The sequence below is a fragment of the Limulus polyphemus genome, unplaced genomic scaffold, assembly GCF_000517525.1.
Source record: "Limulus polyphemus unplaced genomic scaffold, Limulus_polyphemus-2.1.2 Scaffold1559, whole genome shotgun sequence".
NCBI lineage: Eukaryota > Metazoa > Arthropoda > Merostomata > Xiphosura > Limulidae > Limulus > Limulus polyphemus.
The window spans coordinates 247,780-256,210 of NW_013667169.1; the positions used below are offsets into that span (position 1 = coordinate 247,780).

The 8,431-nt window shown below is 29.7% G+C and overlaps 1 protein-coding gene across 1 annotated transcript in view; it reads right to left on the bottom strand.

Moving 5' to 3' along the window:
* The window catches only part of LOC106464091 (histone-lysine N-methyltransferase 2C-like), a 138,676-nt gene extending 131,022 nt beyond the window's left edge, over positions 1-7,654 (bottom strand). The window contains exon 1 of the mRNA XM_022391762.1: positions 7,498-7,654. The gene's annotated coding sequence lies outside the window, so the exon portion shown is untranslated. The remainder of the gene's footprint in view (positions 1-7,497) is intronic.
* Positions 7,655-8,431: the final 777 nt, after the last annotated feature.

Here is an 8,431-nt window from a genome sequence, read left to right on the forward strand (position 1 = left end):
GTTTCACATCCTCCATGTACAAAATTTTTAAAGGCTTAGCAACCTATGTCAAGCAGCAATCGAGTACAAATGTTGTAACTAGAAGAGATAAATGTTTGCTTTACTTCTTTATTTACAGTTCTATGTTTTAGGAAAATATGTTTAAGAACTTACTTCAAAATAGGAATAATCTATAGGCATATATAATGTATAATAACTGAAATGTGAATATATTTTACAAAATACTAATTGACTAAAACAAAGCCAAAAAAAGTTACTTTGTACAGACTAAAGGTCAGTTTTATGTTATTTGATATGGTAACATGAGTGCACGTGAGCCACGTCATTGTAACTTTTGTATTATTAGCCTGGCACAGGTGAAAGGTCAATATAATAGAAATAATAAATATATATATAAATGTATAATGTTTAAGTTATTTTGTCTGAACATTTATGTTTTCATGTTATAATCTGTGTTATTATAGAATGAAAATGGCATAATTTGTGTTTATTTCCTAATTTTTTATGATGGTTGCGAGATTGTTCAAATCTACCAAACCTGTACAGAGTTTAATTACTGAAAATAACAGATAAAATATATAGTTTTTTCTTAAGAAATGTTTGATAACTATCCAGACATTACAAAGATTTTGCATGTGAAATTTCAAAATTTTCTGATGCACACAAGTATATTTAATCTTAAAATGAAAAGTACTTTGCATGATAGATAGGCAAGATGTGAAAAGAAAAAAAAAGCACCGAGAGAAACATAGCTTTACAAACCTTACAACTTAATAAAAAAAATTAGATATTTTGCGTATGAAAACATTGTAATGTTTACTGATAATCTGCCAAATTTTATTAATATTCGCTTACTAATTTAAAAGTTATAGCATGAAAACTATGACAAGCACAAAATGTTTACAAGGGTGTTACATTGACTGACCTCATATTGAAAGAGTTAAAAAGGTGGTAAATTTACTACAAGTCTTAACAATAAAAATTCTTAGTGTTCCTAGTGCAACTATAAAAATCAAACAAACCGAAAAGCTTGCTAAGTTAATGCATTAAACATTCTAAGCATAAAAGTTATATCAATTATACAAGTTCATATTACACTGAATATTTTTAAGTATGGTTGGGCAACAATTTCAAAAATTTCCAGACTGTCTAAACATATTTTGTATTATTTTCATCACTAAACACTTGCAGAAGTATTCATTCGAGAAGAAATTGTTTAGTAATGAAAATAATATAAAATGTTAAATACTGGTATAGATACACTGATGATGTGGTTTGTCTTTGGACAGGATCCAAACGTCAACTCGACAATTTTGTAACTTTTCTAAATTCCCAAAACAAATTTATTAAAGTTACTATGGAATTTGGTAAAAACAGACATTAATTTTTTGGACTTAAATGTTGACATAAGTAATGGTGTACATTTTTTCAAAATCGTCAGAAAACAATTTATTGTGACACCATCATACATGCTTCTTCAAGACATCCGATATCTCACAAACTTGCCGTGTTCCATAGTTTGTTAAACAAACTTATCACTACACCCTTGTCATCTGAAGATTATGAAACTGAATTAGAAACTATAAAATAAATTGCTACAACAATGTTTATACAACAAAGTCAATTAACACATTGTTGTGTAAAAAACTGAAAGCTATAAATTTAAAATCAATATACCCACATACTGTACCAAAGGACAACAAAAAAAAATGGTTTGAGATGAGCTACATTGGAAAACCTTCTCACAAAATATATAACACATTGAACAAAGAAATCTTTAGACCGGCCTTCTACCATAAAAACAACCTAGGAAAAATGCTGTCCAAGAACAAAGACAGAATCAAAAAGTACAGCAACAGTGATGTTTACCAATTAACGTGTCAAGACTGCGATAATGTACATATAGGTCAAACAGGACATCCCATAGAAACAAGAATTAAAGAACATTATAGAGGTTGGAAATTAAGGAAAATGGATTCAACCTTTGCATCCCACCTTATTGAAACTAAACATCAATTTCATCGAGAAAAAAAAAGCTGCAAAATTTTACATATCTGTGAAAAAAAAAGTAAAAAACTAGAAAACCTGGAAATTTTAGAAATTAATAGATGTCTAAAAGCAAATCCAGAAAAAGTTCTAAGCAACCAAACCAACTTAAGCTCCGTCCCACTTGTCTCTAGATGAATGTCAAGGTCACTTCCGGTTCTTCGTTTAAACATATATATATATATATAAAACCCTGCTACAAAACATTTCAGTCTGTACCTGATGATGCCTTTACTAGTGAAACGATGGTCATAATAAATTATGTATTTGTACAATTGTCTTGTTTTTCCTCAATATATTAAATTCTTACTTCTAGATATTTATGCAATATATTTTTGCACTTGTTACAAAATATTATTCCTTAAGTATTAAGAAGGAAGAAATAAATATATTATGCTTGAAATTTGTGAAAAAAATTTCAATATTGGCTATTTTCATGTGTGTATTAACATCATTTACCAGTCGAAGTTTCAAGTTCATTTGGGTCAATTCAAAAGAATACAAGAAATATATATTCTCATCCCCTGACAGTAGCCACGCCCACCTTCTATATTTAAGACTTCAGGTTACAACCCACATATACTTATTTTATGTAACTGTCTAAAGCCAATAGAAAGAGCTAATTTTAAACTACAATCTCTAAATGGTTATTTTAAAACTGGTGTGCAGGATTGCTCAAGTGCATTAAATCACTATTAGCACTGTTACAGTTTTGCCCTTGCTAGCACTTACTGTTGTTTCCTACATAACAATTACATACAGCTAAATTGTATTTCGGTTTTAGTTATTTATGTATTACTTGTTTAAAAATTCATATTTGAAAGGTTTAATAATTCTTTTAATATAAAACAAACTTCACTTCAGTTCACAAGAGTTAACTTATTACCAAAGTGCAAAAACATTTTGCTAAAGGCTTGTGTATCTCTGCCAAAGATACTGTAATATGGCCCACGGGCACCCCTCGATATGTGTCAAGATCAATAATAGTAACATAAAAATTTTGCCAACATTAAATATGATGTACAGATGGCAATGCAAAAACTAGAGAAACAAGATAGGGATGAATACACAAAAACCCCTACATAAGTAGCCAGTAAGTACTGAGTCAATCTTACAAGCTCATGGTTATTAGCCACTGTAAGACTGTATAGCATTATTCAGGTTAAATGCTTTTATTCAAACCTAGATTCCTGCATCTGACAGCAACTCAACATTTAGTTGTAGTTAATAGTTTTTCTTGAAAAGATTTGGCTACTTATTACTTCTTTTTGTATGTTTTTTTTGTATTCATCCGTACCTTGTTTCTGTACTTTTTTACATTGCCATCTCTACATCATATCTAATTTTTGCAAGTATTTTTTTTTACTTGTTTCCCCTCTTATTTTTGTAAACAATTTCATTGAAGTAGGTTGATAAGTGAACATTTATTATATTTTCATAATTCAATGGTAATATATATATATATTGTTAATATCATATCAGTTTTGTCAGTTTCTTCATTGCACTTGGAGAATGACCTCAGATATTGATACTATACCATACAATTGGATATAATAGATTATTAATTATCACTGGTTATAATCTTGACTGCTTGGGACTTAATGTTGAGGAACCTGCAGTAAGGAAAGAATGTATGAAAAATATATATAGCTGTATCATCCCTACATTTGTGTTTGCATTTTTTTGTCACTGTCATCCCTACATCATTCTACATTTACAACAATTTCAACTTCTTTTGTGATGTTTTTTCCCCTGACTGAAAGTTAGTGTATTCTATGAAAACACCAATTGTATAGTGTACACAGCATTGAGTATTATTCATGTTACAGTCATCTAAGGTTCATCTATTATTGGCTGGTAATTCCTGTTTCACCCTGTAATTAAGCTTTTTAAAGGAACCCAGATTTCCATACAAAAACTAACTTCAAGGGATAATGATAATATCGTTTACACTGGAATTATGTTGTTGTATTTCTTTTAGCTTATACTATGAACTACTGTGCTTAGTGATAGCCTGTTCCCAAGTACTCTTAAAATGCTTTTCTGTCATACTAAAGCCATTGTGAAAATTTCACATTTTTTGGCTAACGTGGGAAAAGGAAAGATGAACACTTCAGCTCTTTAGCTAGTTCCCAGTTCTCCACTTTTCAATGATATTGAGTCTCACAAGCTGTGAAACACTCGATAATGGCAATTAGGTGCTCAAATAAGGCTATAACTCAACTTTAGTAGCTATTTGTAAACATCATAGAGTAATAGATTGAATGCAACAGCCATTTTTTTTTCTCGGCCCATCCCTACATACCAAGCACTACTGTGCTTAGTAATAAACTGTAAAAGACAGAAAATAAAAAATAAAACATTAAATATAAACTATAAGTAGAAAGGTAAAAACTTGATACTATGAATATAACCAAAAGAAGATATTTAAAGATTATTCGAAGAAGAATTAAAAAGTACGACATATTTCTATTCCTTAATTTTGAACATTTCACTGCATGATAATAACTACAGTTAGTGATATGATAGAGAAAACAAAAAATAAAATATAAACATTTACCTTAAAAACTTTTGATATTCATTTAGGAGGTTCTAGAGGTTATACAAATAACATTTGAAAACTGTAAGATAAAAAAAAAAGAATTTTTATACTTAACATGATAATCATCTTGCACTTGAACTATTCAAAGTCTGAATGCAAATAAGTACATTAAATAACAAATTTTTTGTAGAAAAAAAATCAAAATTAAATATTTTTCTGAAACTCAATGCCTTTAGGAAAGTCTGTCAAATTTCAAATAATTTCATCCACTAGTTAAATTTTTGGAATGAAATATGATGAGAGCTACATTATGTCCTCACAATGTAAGGATCCAGTAGTTAAAGAGTTAAGCCTTTACTTGTTTTATATTATAAATGTTTTATTTCAACATAGGTTTGGTCTGGCTGTTTGCAATGCAGTCTTTTCTTTTTGATGTAGCTATCAACTGCTTAGATATTTATATTGATATATAAATTTATATATCAATTTATGTTGATATATATATATATATATATATATATATATATTACAAACACACACAGCTATATGTATATATATATATATAGATATGAGCTTTGAAGAAAATGCTGTATGTACAACTTCGATATTTTTAAAACATACAACAATTGCAAATTATTAGCTGAAAACTTAAAAATCTATATTTAATGTTTACCTTCAATTTTATAAAATATTTTATTTTTGGACAAAATACTTTACATCCACAGGCCTCTTTAGTTAAAATGTTTCTTATCCATTAATATAATGCCATTGACATCTCAATTTTGTTGGGAATGGCATATACTACATTTCACATTTAAGTTCTTCACATATATTTTTCCATACATTTTATGTGTTTTTAACATTCAGTAATTAGCATTTTACGGGACAGTATGAAGAATATCCCAAGCACTAAATCATAGAGATCATGGTTTACATTAACCATGCCGCATACTAAAATGGTCTGTATTAGACAGACAGAGAGATAACAGTTTAAAATTTTTGCAATTTTTATTATCTTATGTATTCTTCCTAAAGCTGGTAGCCAAACTTTATTGAACTCCTAATGTAGACAAAAGCAATATAATATTATTGTCACATTAATTTAAATAAATTTGTTACTGTGTATACAAGTGAGTGTTTGTGAATTAGAGAGATATGTATACTTTTGTATATAGTTTTGGTTTGAGGTTTAGAGGTACCCATTTTTAAGTGTTTATGCATATGTTTTAGAATTCCACACTTCAGCATCTTCAAGAACTTGTATACCTCTCATGAAATCTACCCAGTTTTTTTCAGCAATAGAATGATGTGAAAAGATAAAAAAAAACTTGTCCAACAGGCAAAGTCTAACAGTAAAACTAGTCCTCTCTCAAATAAATATTGTTGTCCATGCCTCTGATTTCTTTGTGCTATGTTCTGAAGATATTAGAACATGAGGAGACAGTTGTGGAAAATACAGGTTAGACTTCAGTCAAGACTGTTTTATTTTTCTAACAGGGTGATTGAATAATGAAATGAGTTGCCAGTGGCAGTAGTGGAGCCAGCACTTTATAGGAGTTTAAGAAGGAAATTGATGATTTTCTGGAAAGTAAAGGATAGGTTTAGAGTTATAGTTTACAAAAATAAATAACTTTAAATTCAATATAGAAATGTTCCTAAAGAGAGGAAAAAGATAACAGAGAAGATCAAACTAGCTTAACAAAGATACACAAAAAAATCAGGGATAAATTCATAAGATTAAAAAGTTTAAATTCACAGTTAAACTAGAAGATTTAGTTTAAAAAGAAATGGGAAATACAAAAAGGCTTATGACAAATAATATTAAAACCAACAGCAAGGCTTTTTTAAATATGTTATAGGTAAGCCAAATGTTAAAATGGGGCTTTTAAGAGATGCTGATGGCAAAGTTTTTATCAAAGACTACGAGATGGCCAAGCTATTAAATGTTCTCTTTTTATGAAAGATATTAACAATATTCCAGACCCTGAGCATTCTACGGGAAATATAAAATTTACCATAATTATTTTAAATATTAATCCCTTGGAGATAAGTTGAAAGATATGAAGAGTAAAATTAAAATATCCGTCCCATACAAGTTTTTACCCAAAATTTTTAATGAGCCCAAAGGTCAGATATGTGAGCCTCCCCCTCTCATTTTTGGTAAATCAGTAAAAAGTGGGCAGGTGACTGAGAAGCATGTCTCCAATACTTCAAATGATTTTATTTTAGTAGGAAGTACCAAAGCTTCCAGTTGTTTTTAAAAAATAACTAACATCTGAGTGTTACTTCTTAAAAACGGAACAATGAAAGCATGCTATTTCTCATAGGATAAGACAATATGACAAAAGTAGCCAGTCTATAACATTAACAGTTTAACTTTAAGGGTACTACAAATTATGCTTTTACTAATTAGTTAAGGTAGTAATTCAGTTATATATAATAGATAATTTACATACTAAATACGTCCTCATTTTCGAACCAAAAAATTTTCATTATAAAACTGCTATATTCATATAATTATAAAATAGTAGCATTTTACTGTCACAAGGCTCACAGTCATTGTCACCGAGTGCTACATGTTACACCCCATTATATTTATACTATAGTTATTCTAACTGTTAATTTAATTTGTATTTAAAGATACGAAAGAAATATATTTAGCTTGATATATAATAATACTTAAAACTAAAACCCAGTAAAAGCTAATTTAGCTATCGTTAATTAGGACTACTGAATATTTTATAAATGTACTGTTAAATTCGTTCGGCCATGCGGATGAGAATGACAATGCTACGGTACCTAGACCACCTTCACCGAGTCTCCAGTCCTATTTGAAGACGAGCCGTAAGTTAGGAATGGCATAATGTAACAAGTAAGACTAGCACATTTCGCCGAGAAGGTTTACTTACTTGTTGTCTAGTGCTGTATAATGCATTCCTAATAAATAAAAAGCCAGTATTTCAGAAGCAAAACAAACACCAATGCAAATAAATAAGTTTCAAGTTACTTCCCTAAACAGACAATCAATTATTATGAAATAAACGAGCATTACAACCATCTTTTACATCTCGCTAAAGTTTAGTTACGGTAAACTTCGGGAGTCGGGACTTGATCGATGCTACCATCCTAGTTTTTCTTTTGTATACAACCGCGTTAAGAAACAACAATATAGTTTCAATATTTCGGCAACTCAATTGTCTGTAAAGAGAATTAAATATACATATGTGTTTTGAAAATAAACAAATATTATTTTTGTGATCTTCCGTCTTTACTTTATAGAGCTGTTTCTAAAGGAAACTTTTGAGTAGTTTAGCTAGCGGATATATACATTTTTATAGTTCACTTCCAAACCAAAGTTGTTATAAGTTGAACCACATATTTCGTTAGGTAAATAGTAGTTAAAACATTAATCATATTCTTCTAGAGCTTCAGTTTTTTTTAGTAAAAGATTATATTTTTAACAATAGTTGTTCGTATTGTTTCTTTAACTTTCTAAAATAAAGATAACGTCTATAAAAGAAACTAGCGAAATCTATTCACGAGATACAAGCTACGATTTTGGTCACAAATTTTTTGTTTGTTTGTAATTAAGCACAAAGCTACACAATGGGCTATCTGTGCTCTGACCACCACGGGTATTTAAACCCGGATTCTAGTGTTGTAAGTCCGCAGACATGCCGCTGTGCCACTGGGGGGCTGGTCACAAATTTCACCAATTTTGTGCCGAACCCTTGTTTCTCTGTTTGTTGTTTGGTCAAAAGATCAATTTTGTTTTATCTGGTTTGTATCTAATTTCGCGCGAAGCTACTTGAGGGCTATCTATGCTAGAGGTCCCTAAATTGG